General features: G+C 41.2%; 1 long non-coding RNA gene across 2 annotated transcripts in view; it reads right to left on the bottom strand.

Moving 5' to 3' along the window:
* Window positions 1–14,324, bottom strand: part of LOC144332674 (uncharacterized) — a 24,467-nt gene extending 10,143 nt beyond the window's left edge. The window contains exons 1-2 of one of the 2 annotated variants that reach the window (XR_013400640.1): window positions 14,186–14,324; window positions 12,355–12,493 (exon numbers count right to left, since the gene is read on the bottom strand). This is a non-coding gene — a long non-coding RNA (uncharacterized LOC144332674). The remainder of the gene's footprint in view (window positions 1–12,354; window positions 12,494–14,185) is intronic. The other variant, XR_013400642.1, reaches the window with a different exon arrangement.

Genomic DNA, 14,324 nt, shown 5'->3' with positions numbered 1-14,324 from the left:
ATGACCAGCATTTTCCGGGCACCTTCTAGGTAGCAGATACTGTTCTAGATACTTAAGGACCAAAAATCAATACTATGATCCTTGTTCTCAAAAAGTCCATAATCTAATAGGAAAAGGCATCCATGCATTCAGATAGCTACAATGTGTTGTAAGAGCTAACCTAGAAGTCTGTTCACACTAGGAGCAGTGGGGAAAGTGGGCCAGAGTCACCTGACCATGGGAAAGGTTTCAGGAGATGAACATGAACTGAGTCTTGATGCAGGTGATCCCCAGAAGAGAGATGAAAGGACGTCAGGGAAAGAGCTTTTAAGATGGGGACAGGGGCCTGAGAGACCATGTGGTGTCATTTGGAGGGCCTGGTGCCAGGAAAGGGTCATGGCCATTGGAATGGATGGGAGGTAAAGATGGAAAGACATGAGGATCAGCTTGAGGGTGCCCTGTGTATGCCACCCATGCCAGAGAGCTCTTTATTTTATCCTCCAGCAGTGGGAAATTGGGGACGGTATTTAAGCCCATCCTCAGTTACATTCAAAGGCAGGATAATCTTACAGTCTGTCGGAGCCTCCTCTCTCTGTTCAAATTCTTGCAAAAAGAAAGAAACTACCATCTTGTGTTTTAGAAAACCAAAGGCTGCAGAGAGAAGCCAAGAGGCGGCAGATTAACAATGCCCCAAGCATTTCACGGTGCATAAGACTCATAAACATTAATGTGTTACTTCAGCTTGTCCTTGGCATCACTAGGCCTCAGGAAAACTACCCAGCAGACTCATTGTCCTTTGTCCCTGCCTCTTCCTCCTTATTTCACACCCTGGTTTATTTGCTTTGCTGCTGTTTTCCAGCTGATTACAGGAAATTTGCCCTGTTTCATGTCTAGAAAGTCAAAAGGAAATCACCCAGTTTACATGAACTCTGAGTGCCATTCTCAGTGCAAAGCTCTCCTCCTCCCTCTGCCTCTTATTGTACTGGTGTGCTCATTTGTGAGGTGCCATTCTCTGGGTGTATGAGGATATGCAAAAGTTTGTATCTGCCCATCCTCCTTCAAGCCTACTCCCCGGGTAAGTCCAGTCTGCCTGCTTGGAGTCCTGTGGGCTGGATAACGCAGGGCGAGAGACACAGTGGAAGACGTAGCTTGGTTAGCCACGTGTCCCCATCAGACCTCTTGCTCTTTTTCTGTCCCCAGAGGAAAGGTGGAGCTCTCCTGCCCACAGAACTTAGTTTCCTTTTCCCGTTCTTTCTAATGCTCTGTTCCTGCCCTACCCTCCTGGGTAGCACGGGCCTTAGTGTTTCTTCTGGACAGCACTCTGCAGAATGCTTTGGTTCGCCCAACCAAGGGCTTTGATACTACTGGGAAGACCGCAGGTTGAAACGCTAGAGAGCACACTTCTCCTCTGATGGTGCTTAGTTATTTTGCAACCCCTCCCTCAGCCACTGGCAGGACCCTGTCTGCCACAGCAGGGAGCCAGAGCGTCTCTGGCACCCACGCTCCCCTGACCACACCCTGGGAGCCCCTGACTCTTCCCACCACTTTCCGTTACAGAGGAAGCGCCGCAATTTGGAGTATGAGACTGGCCCCTACAGTGGCTCTTCAGAGGGACCAGGTGACATAACCTGAAAGCCTGAAAGTGAGAGGCAGTTTATGCCCGTAAGGTGAAATTTGACCAAATAGAGAAAAAAAAAAAAAAAAAAAAAAAGCCCTGACGGGGCTGCCAATAAATTCTACACCCTCCCTTCCTCCAGCGGGTGATTCCTAGCTCAGTGGTTTGGTTTGTCCTGCCAGGGATGTCTCATACCACCAAGCAACCAGCTGTTTTGTCATAAAGCTATGACCAACTCGTTAACGAGTATTCACTTTCCTTCCTCCCAGCCTGAATTTTCCTTTTCTCTTATTTTTGCAACGCTGCCATGGCACCTCCCAGAAAAGCATTAGCAGGTAAGCTTTGCCTGAGACTCTTTTTGGAGAATCCACTAACCCTGGCCCAGTGAACTCAGAATAACACTCTGAACACATTAATTTGGCTGGTTTGTTCCTGGGTTGGCCTAAGCAGGTTTATAATCCCTTTTCCCTGATACCCACTAAGGCCCCAAAAGGAGGCCATTCCTTGTTTTTCCCTTGGAAGAGAATAGAGTTAGATTGGCAGACCCCTGGAAAACACTTAGGCAGACAGAGAACCATCACATCACTATTAGCATGATGTGGGGAGAAATGAAAACAATCGAAGTTTCCAAAAATGAGAATGATACATTTTTATAATAAAACACTAGGTAGACATGTAAAATAATGTTACAAATATATTTATTGACATATAATTCATTATGTGTTAATTGAAAAAAGTAACTTCAAAAAATTATGCACAGTGTGATCTCGTTTATGCAAGAAAGAAAAAATATATATATATGTTTAAAAATTGGGGCCGGGCACTGTGGCTAACACCTGTAATCACAGCACTTTGGGAGGCCGAGGCGGGTGGATCACCTGAGGTCAAGAAATCGAGACCATCCTGGCCAACACGGTGAAACCCCATCTCTACTAAAAATACAAAAAGTAGCTGGGCGAGGTGGTGCACGCCTGTTATCCCAGCTACTCAGGAGGCTGAGGCAGGAGAATCACTTGAACCCACAAGACGGAGATTGCAGTGAGCCGAGATCGCACCACTGCACTCCAGCCTGGGTGACAGAGGGAGACTCCATCTCAAAAAAATAAAAATAAAAATAAAATAAAGGGAAAAAGATAAACATCCAAATGCAAAAGAGATTGTCATTCAGTGCCAGGATTATAAGTGGGCTCTCTCTAATATTTTAGAATTTTTCCTCTAAGAATTACATATTGTGTTTTTTTTTTTTTTATTTAAAAGAGAAAAAAGTTTCTGGGCTTGGCAAATTCTGGCAAATGCACATTCTGCCAGCAATATGCTGTAACATTAGAAGAAAAATTAGATGAAGACCCAGAAAGACTCTGGAGGACTAAAGATAAGAGATATGCTTTCACATAGGCTTTTACTTATGGTGAGAATAATTAGACTGATATTGTTTAGAATTGCTCCAATAATATATACTTGTTCAAGCATAAAGGTAATACATGTGTGTATATATGTATATAAACAAGAGCAATATTATAGTATTGTTGTGGTCACTGTCCTTTGTGACTCAGCTCATAAAATATACCTGTGTATTTCATTATTTTATTATTCTTAATAATTGAATTGTCCTTAATATAAATATGTTGCTCCTTGAATTTTTTTTGTTATGTTTTTAGTTCTTGAGAAATTTTAAAGATAAACCATTGCCTCTGCACAGGGTGGGGCAAATGGTGAGCAGTCTATTTATTCAGCATACACCAAGTTCTGTCTATTTTTCAGAACTTAGCTGGGAACTAGAGAATCAGAATGTAAAGGCACATACAATTCCCTCAGTGAGCTGGTAAGGGACACGGACCCGTGAACAAACATCCAAGATGGACTGCAATAAGTACTCTATGCCCAGGCCTCTAATGGGCCCAAGAAGGGCATGCAATCCAGGTAGGGAAACATGTAGTCAGGAAAGGTTTCCCCAGAGTAGGTGCTATCCGAGCTGTATGTTGAAGGACAAGTGGTATAGGAAAACAGCCTATTGCACGGCAAGAGTGATGCCATCCTGAAGTGAAATTGCTGTGATGGCTAATGTTTGACTCCTACATAGCAAGGTTTTATGCAGTAAGGTCTTTAAACAATGTTATAGCATAGATAGCCTGAAAAAGATGCTTCCCTAACCTTCCCAATAGTCAGAAGTTTCACAAGAAAATCTGAAACATGACCAACTGCACATGTTTTACTCTAAAATCTTGCTACAAGTATAGGAATCCAATGTCTCAAGGCCACCAGAGACCTTGTTTCTATACCTAAGTCCCTAATAAATGTTGATTTTTTCTTTTCTTTTTTTTTTTTTCCTGAGAAACTGAATTTGTCAGCCTCTTTCTTTGGCCTCTCAACTCCCTTGGCCTTTAGAGTTAGGTTTGCATAGACCTGTTCACCACATGGAATAAGCAAGAATTAGCCAAAGAAAGGGAGAAGGGCATTCTAAGGAGAGGCTCGGACATGTGGAAGAGAGCACGTCCAAGGATGGGAACAGTTAAAAATGTTGATCAGTGCTGTCCAGAACTATCTATGAAAGTCCTACATCTGTGATGTTCAAATGGTAGCTACTAGTCATGGTTGAGCAAGTGAGGAAGTGAAATTTTAATTATTTTATTTTTAAAATTTAAAAGGAAATAGCCACATGTAGCTAGTGGCTACTGTCTTGAGCAGTGTGGCTCTACCTAGTTTTTTTCAAAGTAGGCTTGGTTTTCATTTGAAAAGTGAAAAAGAGTCAGTACAAAATTTCGAAACGAGTAATTACATGAGTAGATTAGGAAGAAAGATTACTTGCAAATTTGAAAGCAGAGTAATTTGGACAGTTTTTAAGATGCATTCACTTTCCATGACCTTCTTAGAGAAGATTTTTTTTTTTAAATGAAGCGTATATAAAACAAACTTTGCCATAAAATTCATTTTTGGAGCAAAAATGGACAAATAGGACCTAATTAAACTAAAGAGCTTCTGCACAGCAAGGTAAACTATCAAGGAAGTAAAAAGACAACCTAAAGAATGGGAGAAAATATTCATAAACTATGCATCCAACAAAGGTCTAATATCCAAAATTAAGAAGGAACTAAAACAAATCAACAAGCAAAACACAAATAACCCCATTAAAAAGTGGGCAAAGGGTATGAACAGATACTTCTCAAAAGAAGACATAAAAGTAGCCAACAAACATGAACAAATGTCCATCATAACTAATCATCAGAGAAATGCAAATCAAAACCACCGTGAGATACCATCTCACACCAGTAGAATGGCTTTTGTTAAAAGTCAAAAGATAGATGTTGGCAAGGCTGTGGAGAAAAGGGAACACTTACAAACTGTTGGTGGGAATGTAAATTAGTTCAGCCACTGTGGAGAGCAGTTTGGAGATTTCCCAGAAAACTGAGAGTTGAATTACCATTTGACCCAGCAATCCCTCTTCTGGGTAAAGGAAGATAAATCATTCTACCAAAAAGACACATGCACACATATGTTTATCACAGTGCTTTTCGCAATAGCAAAGATGTGGAATCAAATCAGATGCCCATCAATTCTGGACTGGATAAAGAAAATAGAGTATGTATACACCATAAATAAATGAAATCATGTCCTTTGCAGCAACATGGATGGAACTGGAAACCACTATCCTAAGCAAACTAACACAGAATCAGAAAACCAAATACTGCATGTTCTCACTTATAGGTGGTAGCTAAACATTGGATACACATGGTCATAAAAATGGCAACAATAAACACTGAAAAATGCAAGAAGTGGGTGGGGGTAAGTGTTGAAAAAAACTATTGGGTGCCATGCTCAATCTCTGAGTGATGTATTTGTATTCCAAACTTCAGCATCACGCAATATAGCTTTGTAACAAACCTGCACATGTACCCCGATTCTAAAATAAAGGTTGAAAAAAAATATTTTTAGAAATGATCTGACAGTGGAAACTACCAAACAATTAGCTCACCTGCAAACTGAAAGGTAACAGATAACCATCCCAGCAGGAAACTGAGAAGACAGCATTAGGGAACCATTCCCTAGGGCCTGCATACAAATGACCAATTACACATATGAAACAGGATTCAACCTCACTAGGATTCTAGGATATTTCAGTAAAAATGAGATTCTCCTTTTCAACTGTCAAATTGGTAAACTTTTACTTTGAAGACTGAAGGTTGTTGAGAATGTAGATAAAGAGTTACTCCCTTTAAAACTCTTTAGGAGAATAAATTGGTGCATCCTTTCTGGAGGCCATTTTGGCAAGATTATAGCGAAAGACTTGAAAATGTTTAAGCTCTGTCAGCCAGCTATTCCATTTCCGGGAACTTGCCATTAGGAAGTCATTAGAGAATCTTGAGAAGATTTACACATAAGGCTGTTCTATGTCTGTGTTACATACAACAGTGACAAAAATGACAACAAATTATTTGTGGTTCCCAACAGGGGATTTCTTAAATAAATTATGATACATCTACACAACTGAACGATGCCTAGCCATTAAATATCATGTTGTATATGAATACTTAACTGCATGGGGAAATGTGTGTGATATATTGTTTAGCAGAAAAATATCAAAACCCTATTAGAATGTAAGATTTTAGTTGTGTATATTTTTAATCGTATGAATAGAAAAAATACTTGAGGGATATTCACCAAAATGTTAATGCCGTTTATTACCTAGTGATGTGATTATAGGTGGTTTTTATTTTCTTCTTTGTGTTTCTCTGTATTTTTTTAATTTTCTACAATGAAAATCTACGACATTTAAAATAGAAAAGCATTTTTTTAAAATTAAGGTTGTCGATTATGTCTGTAGTGTTAAATTGTAACAGAAGTAATGGAAAGTGTGCAACCGCCACCTACAGAAGTGCCATACTAGATAAAACGATTAAAGTAGCAGCAGGCATCGGCTAGTCTAGACTTGTAGGCAGTAAAGCTTTTAAAGAGGCTAAGTGCCTTTGGAGTCCTTTCCAGAAATTCCTCCCTGCTTTTGGTAGCAGCAGAAGTGCTTTAATTAATCAAGATAAAATGTTTTCAGCAAGAGATAATTATGTATATGAAGTTCATCTTGCAGCCAAAGATGCGGACGGTTTGTAAAAATAGAGGGAATTTTCCCCTTGTTAGGTTCTTGCTAATGTTTTCACCCAGAAAAGTTTCCTAGTACCTGGAAAAGGAGAGAGGAGAGTAGCAAGGAAAGATTTAACCAGACTCAACAACCAGAAACCTCAGCTAATCTGAAATTCTTCCGCCTTTGACTTTCAGAAGAAAATGGAAGATCTCAAGAAAGCAACTCTGAATTGAGATTTGCCCATAACCATTTTCAGGCTATTTCTCAGGACTTTACCAACTCAGACTAGTCTCCAGATTTTCTATGTCAATATACTCATCCTATCCAATGAAAATAATTTCTAACGGTAAATGTGAGATTCCAGGAGAATTTTCAGAATCAATGAAAATAGATTAAATCATGTTCTACACACTCTACTTACTATGCAGAAGGAAGAGCGGGAGGGAGAGAGACAGGATAGGGAGGAAGGAGGGGAAGGGAGGAAGAGGGAAGAAAGAAAGAAAAAAGAAAAGAGAGTGACTATGTAGACTGGGTCCCACCAAAAAAAATCACAAGACTGTGTCAGACATCTGGCTTCCAAGGGTGAGGTACACCCTATGCAGTCTGGCCAGATGCCTAGCATCACACTTCGGTATTTTCCTTGGAAAATGAGAGTCCTGCTATCTCACACCCTCCCTCCTCCTCCAGAGAGAAGGAAAGGGCCTTTTCCTTCACAAACTGGTTTGGAGGCTCATGGACATTGAATGGCATTCCCACTCCTCATGCCCATCAGTCATTGCACCTACCTTAGTTTCACTGCCAATGTTGCTTCTGAATCTCCCTGATGCTCTTCCAGGAGTAGCTGATGAACTATTTAGACGATTCTGCTTGGACATTTCCCTTCCTGTCGTCTTTTATTACAGAAGTTATTTGTGCTTTGGCATTTGGAAACTTAATGACTTTCCCTTCTTCTCCTGATTCTAACAGATATTTAAGGGGAAAAAAAAGTAGTCTTCTATTTCTAAAGTGACTTGGATGGGTAATGGGGTTTGCGATTAGAAGCAGAGACAGAGGACAGTTGATGGACAAACGATGGCAACTATGGGTCTCAGAAGATGATGATTCTGTTGGAGTTACTATTTATGTGACCCAGGCTGTGTGAACAGGATTGGATTATATGTGGGTCTCAGTAGATAGGGAAAAACAGGGACAGCAGAGAAGAACTTTGAAGAAACATATTTGCTTATATTATTTCAAAGTAGATTGTAAATAGTTGAGATTGGTAGATGCCGTAGGCAGAGGCAGGATAAAATGAATGAACAATTTCACATGTATGAGAGGTCACACTGCAAGTCTAACCCTGCCTCGGTTGGCAGCAGGGTTCATCCAGAGGCAATTAGATTTCTGGCTCCTGTGAACACTTGGAACCCAGTTTCCTCCCCTTCCCCCACTTGATGTGTGTGTGCATGCACACGCAAACACACGTAGACACAAACACCCAGCATGTGGCACATACAAGTCAACAGCAACAGCTCCTGCTCCAGGACTGACATTCACCTGCTGTGTCTAGGTCTCCAGTGCTACAGTCTCTGACTCCTGGCTCCTGAACCATGTGTACCCAGAGCCTTGGTGCCTGCCTGAAGGAGTCTCAGCTGATCTGAGATTCTGTCCTGTACATCCCAGGATTTCGATCCCAACTGGGTTTGTTCTTTGAAGCTTGATTTCTGTTTACAAAAGACTTGAACATATTTAAGCTCTGTCAGCCAGCTATTCCATTTCTGGGAATTTGCCATTAGGAAATAATTAGGGATTCTTGCAAAGATTTACGCATAAAGCTGTTCATGTCTGTGTTACATACAACAGTGAGAAAAATGACAACAAATTAAGTGTAGTTCCCAACAGGGGATTTCTTAAATAAATTATGATCCATCTACACAACTGAACACTATGTAGCCATTAAATATCATGTTGTATATGAATACTTAACTGCATGGGGTTAAATGTGTGTGATATATTGTTTAGTAGAAAAATATCAAATCTCTATTAGAATATAAGATTTTAGTTGTGTATTTGTTTAAATGATATTAATAGAAAAAAAACTTGAGGGATATTCACCAAAATGTTAATGATGTTTATTACCTAGTGGTGTGATTATAGGTGATCTTTATTTTCTTCTTTATGTTTATTTTCTTCTCATGCTGTACTATACACTGCACCAGTTACTGTCTGTATGTTGGTATATGCAGCACCTATGGTAACTACAGCTCATATCTTAACCAGATGACAGAAACATACCTTAACAGACACGTTACTTCAGTATTTCACTCATATGAAAACACATGTCTCCTGAAACCTAAGTAATCTCTCCACTTGACTATGGTGGTCTTCCCCAGACATTGAGACCTCACCCTTTACAAACTATAGCCCAAATGGACTAAGAAGGTTCTGCCTTTCCTACATTTCTAACCCAGGCTCTATTTCCATTCATTCTGAATTTAGCTTCTTTCTGGTGTGATTTACCTCACCTTTGCCAAGAAGCAGTATGTATAACTTTGTACTGTAAAAAACACTCAGAGAAAACTATTAGTAATCAAAATCCTGTTGGACATAAATCATAACTAGTGAGGCAGAGTAACCAGGTGGAATATCACAAACCTTGGAATGAATGAGAACTGCTTTCCAACCCAGGCTTGTGAACTGTGAGATTGTGAACATGCTTCCTAATCTCTGTGAGCCTCTGTTTCCTCATTTATGAAATAGAAATAATAATACATGCCTCACAGGGTTGTTAAAACGGTCAAGTGACATAATGCATGTCAGGCTGTTAGCAGTAGTAAGTGACAAGGCTTCTAACAATTTAATTCTGTTTCCCTCTCCCCTTTTCCTAACTTATCTGTGGCTATAAATAGACACTTTTAGAGATTTAAATGTACAGTGTATATGTTCCAGGAGACCCAGAACTTATCTGTATCCCCAAGGAATATTACTTAGCACATAGTTAGGGTTCAATAAGTATTTGTTTAATGAATGAATGAACCATTGGTCTCTGCCTTTATCTAGGGAAATGACCAGTATCTGCTCTTTGATGGATTACTTAGTCTAAGAGGGCAATTCATCTTAAGTAAGTTCTCCTCAGCTAGCCTGCTGCCTGACACACCATGCTGCCTCTGCACATCACCCTCTTAGTATAGTCATGTGTTGCTGAATGACAGGGATACCTTCCGAAAAATACATTGTTAGGTGATTTCATCAGTGTGGGAACATCATAGAGTGCACTTATGCAGACCTAGGTGTTGCGGTCTGCTATACACCTAGACTATATGGAATAGCCTATTGCTCCAAGGTACAAACCTACACAGCATGTCACTCTACTGAATACTGTAGGCAACTGTAACACAATGATAAGTATTTGCATATCTAAAAACAGAAAAAAAGGGACAGTAAAATGTTATAAAAGATTTTAAAACATACATTTGTATAAGGCACTTACCATGAATGAACCTTGCAGGACTGGAAGCTGCTCTGTGTGAGTCCGTGAGTGAGTGGTGAGTGAATATGAAGGTGTAGGACGTTACTGTACGCTACCATAGACTTTATAAACACTGCAAACTTAGGCTACACCCAATTTATAAACAAATTTTTTTATTCTTTCAATAACAAATTAGCCTTAGTTTACCGGAGCTTTTTAACTTTAAAATTTTTTAAATTTTTTAAACATTTTGTCTATTTTATAACACTTGGTTTAAAGTACAAATATATTGTACAACTGTACAAAAATATTATTTATATCTTTGTTCTTTAAGCTTTTTCTTTTTTTTTTTCTTTTTAAACTAAAACACAAACACACACATTAGCCTAGGCCTACCCACACTCAGGATCATCAGTATCACTGTCTCCCACCTCCATATCTTGTCCATTGGAAGGTCTTCAGGGGCAGTAACACCCATGGAACTGCCGTCTCCTATGAGAACAATGCCTTCTTCTAGAATACCTCCCGAAGGACCTTCCCGAGGCTGCTTTACAGTTAACTTTTTTTAATAAGAAGAAGGAGTATACTCTAAAATAACAACATATGGTATAGTAAACACATAAACCAGTAGCACAGTCATTTATTATCAAATATTATTTACTGTACATAATTATACGTGCTATGCTTTTATATGACTAGCAATAGGTTTGTTTACACCAGCATCACCACAAACACGTGAGTAATGTGTTGCACTACAATGTTACAACAGCTACAGCATCACTAGGCAGTAGTGACCGCATGGCTCCACGGTACTTTCAGGGCTGCGAGCTGAGCCGCCACGGGGCTGAGGGCAGTAGAAATTTTTCAGCTCCGTTATAATCTTATGGGACCACTGTCGTATACGTGATCTGCCGCTGACTGAAACATTGTTATGTGGTGTGTGACTGTACAAGAAGACGGGCCAGTTCTGCACAGTTCTCTTAGTCAGTTCCCTGGTAGAGTGTCTCAGAGAGGTAAAGTGAAGTTAGGGAGTGGGTGGGGCCCTCTCTGCTCTGGCTCCAGCCCTAGATTTCTTTCTGAAGGCCAGAAGAGTCCTGACTGTCCCAGTGACCTCAGGACCAATTCATCCATTAGGAGCAATAGGCACAGAGAGCTTTTAGAGGCCCACAAAAATGTTTTAATTTTAATTTCTTTTCAAATCAGAAAAAAAATAAATTGCTTATATAATAATAAATCTGGCCTTATATTAATTTTTATACCAACACAGTCGTAAAATCTTTAAAAATTTTAATGGAGGAAAAGGCTCAAGAAGGCAAAAGCCATCGGGGCTCATGAAAGCCGTAGTGCAGCCCTGGGTGACCTGAGCAATACAGCAAAACCAGCCAAGCACTGAATTGCCCTGGGAGGGGCTGCTCCCAGGCTCTGCCCGGTCAGGGCAACCCTCAGTTTAGAGGCAGAAGGCCTTCCAAACCACCTCAACCTCTTAAATAAGGTGTACTGGGCACCGTGTACCTCCTCCCCTCACTTATTGATACAAAATAAGGGAAACAGCATGATCTCACTCTTTCTTCTCCCAAATAACACAAACCCAAGTGTGACCTCATCCCCTGACTCTCAAGTAAGGAAAGCTCATCAATGATCTCACCTCCTTTTTCCTCAAAAAGCAAGCTCACCCATGGCCTCCCCTTAGTCCAGGCAAGATCAAGCCTGATGTCACCCCCACCCCACCCCCCGCCACCTCCCAATCCCTCCACCCCCATCTGGCCTGGTTCCTCCTCCCCCTCCCCGCAGCCTAAGTCTCCCCGTCCCACCCTCTGGCAGATGACACATTTCTACCCCACTGCTTCTCAGAAGCGGCTCTGTCTGAAGGTGTGGGTGTCTGGCTGGACGCTGCTTCCTCTCAGCCCCAGGGCCAGGCAGCCGTCTAGAGACAGCATGGACCCAGCACCTAGGCAGTAACTCAGCCGTGGCAGCAGAAGAAAATTTATTCAAGGCTCAACACTAAAAGGGGAGTTTTTAGGCAAGTCTGAAGGACAGGCTGAGCCAACTCAGGATGAGAAACTAAAAAGCAAACGGGGAAATCCAGGGCTGAGAAATTCCTAGAAAATAATTTATAACCTTGGCTGGGAGAAGGTTCTCTAAGTTGACAGGATGAAGCAGGGACAGCCCTCAGCCCCACAGCTTGCAGCCCCAAAAGTACTGTGGAGCCACGCCATCTGTTTGCCCCTGTGCCCCACTCACCGTTGTACATCCTTTGCAGGTACTGTGCATCTGCAAGGAGAGAATGGCAGGCCCGTGACAGCCTGGGCAGCCCAGGTGGGCAATGGGGGACTCAGGACCCAAAGAGCAATACCAATGGAACCTGTAGCCCAGATTTGATCTGTGAGAAAGGGGCAAGACAGGGAAGAAGTTAACCTTGTAAATAAGTCTGTTCTGGCAATATGTCATTAGTTGGGGAGATTGTATGGTGTGAGGGTAGGGGGTTTGTGGGAACACTCTGTACTTCCTGTTCAATGTTGCTGTGCACCTAAAACTGCTAAAACAAAAACAAAGTCTAATTAGAAATTGGCTGAGAAAACAACAAAAAGCTGTTCTGTGGTCACAGAGCCCTGCCTAGCATCAGAAGTGGTTTGTTCTAGGTCAAGAGGAAGACTAGATAAGCAGGACCCACCAACCAAGGTGTTGTGATTGTAGGAGTCCCAAGAGATGAAAGCTCTCCTCTTCTCTCAGACCTTCAGCACAACTTTTGGTGTTAAAATTCCTTAACCATGTACAAATTGCTTTGCATTCTACTGCTAAGGAACAAGTGCCATGCAAATATTTAGGGAAGAGATAGACTCTAACATATGAATAGCTGACAACAGATCTTTTCCTAAGAAAAAGTTTCATATTCTAAGCTTCAGTTTCCTAATCTGTGAAATGATAACAATATAATCTGTCTGATGCGATGTCTTCTGGATCAGTTTGTGTTTGTTTTTTTAAATACAGATGGGCTCTCACTATGTCTCAAACTCCTGATCCCAAGCTATCCTCTAGCCTACACCTAAGTGCTGGGATTATAGGTGTGAGCTGCCGCACCTGGCCCCAGATCAGTTTGAAGTGAGATCTTTATCAGGTCACCACATTTAAAAGAGCTACCTTCCCCTCCTCAACTCTCACTAGCATTTCCTAGCACCCTTCTTTGTTTTATTTTTCTATATAACATTTATCATCATTTCCATATCATATATTTTACTTTTTAAATTCTCTTATCTCACTCCCTTTGGAATGTAAATTCCATGAAGCCAGGGATTTTTGTCTGTTTTCTTCTATATCCTCAGCACCTGGAATATTTTCTGGCACATAGTAGGTCATCAGTAAATACTTATTGAATGAATAATTCATATAACATCCTCAGCACAATACCAAGTATGTGATCCTGTTAACTATTATTTGTTTTATTTTCTTTTCAAAGCCCGGACAAAGGTGGCATTGTCCTGATGCTTTGGGAGGACCAGTGTGAAACTAGTTGTTTGGTTTTTCATCTCTGCTCCTACTTTCCTCACATGGAGGTCCTCTCAGGCTTGAGCCAGGTAGACCAGCAGCTGAGCTAGCCTGAAGGCAGTCTCTGAAGTCCAGGCAAACTGTCCTGGCTTGGCTTTCTCAAATGAAAAACAAACAAACAACAACAACAACAACAAAAGCCCTTTTCTCCACTCACACACTTCTGATGCCAAATTTATGGGTCATATTGAGCAATTCTCCAATTCTCAGGGGACACCAACTGGGTGTTGGATGTCCACTTTACTTCAATTATGACACTGGTTAGCTTGTGCTGACAGTTAACATGAGCCCCCACAGGTTAAGGACTCAGTCCCACAAGACTGCCCCCCCTTCATTTGTCAATTGCAAGCAGTGGGTCCCCAGGTGACCCATAACTTCCGGCTTGCTTACAGATCAGGGGCTCTCACAATCCCCTAAGCTTTCATCATTTTCTGCAGTGTCTCACAGAACTCAGAAACATTTTACCATTACTAGTTTATTATAAAGGAAAATATAAAGAATACAAATGAGCACACAGACAACGCAGTACCTGGAGGGAGGTCCAGAAGGGTACCAAGTGCAGGAGCTTCTGTCCCCACGGAGTTGGGGTGCACCACCCTCCCAGCACGTGAATGTGTCCACCAACTCAGGAGCTCTCTGAACCCCGTTGTTTGGGGTTTTTATGGGGG

Source organism: Macaca mulatta, chromosome 1, assembly GCF_049350105.2.
Source record: "Macaca mulatta isolate MMU2019108-1 chromosome 1, T2T-MMU8v2.0, whole genome shotgun sequence".
Lineage (NCBI taxonomy): Eukaryota > Metazoa > Chordata > Mammalia > Primates > Cercopithecidae > Macaca > Macaca mulatta.
Note: the sequence above shows the minus strand (reverse complement) of the source record. Positions and strands in the feature narration are given on the sequence as shown.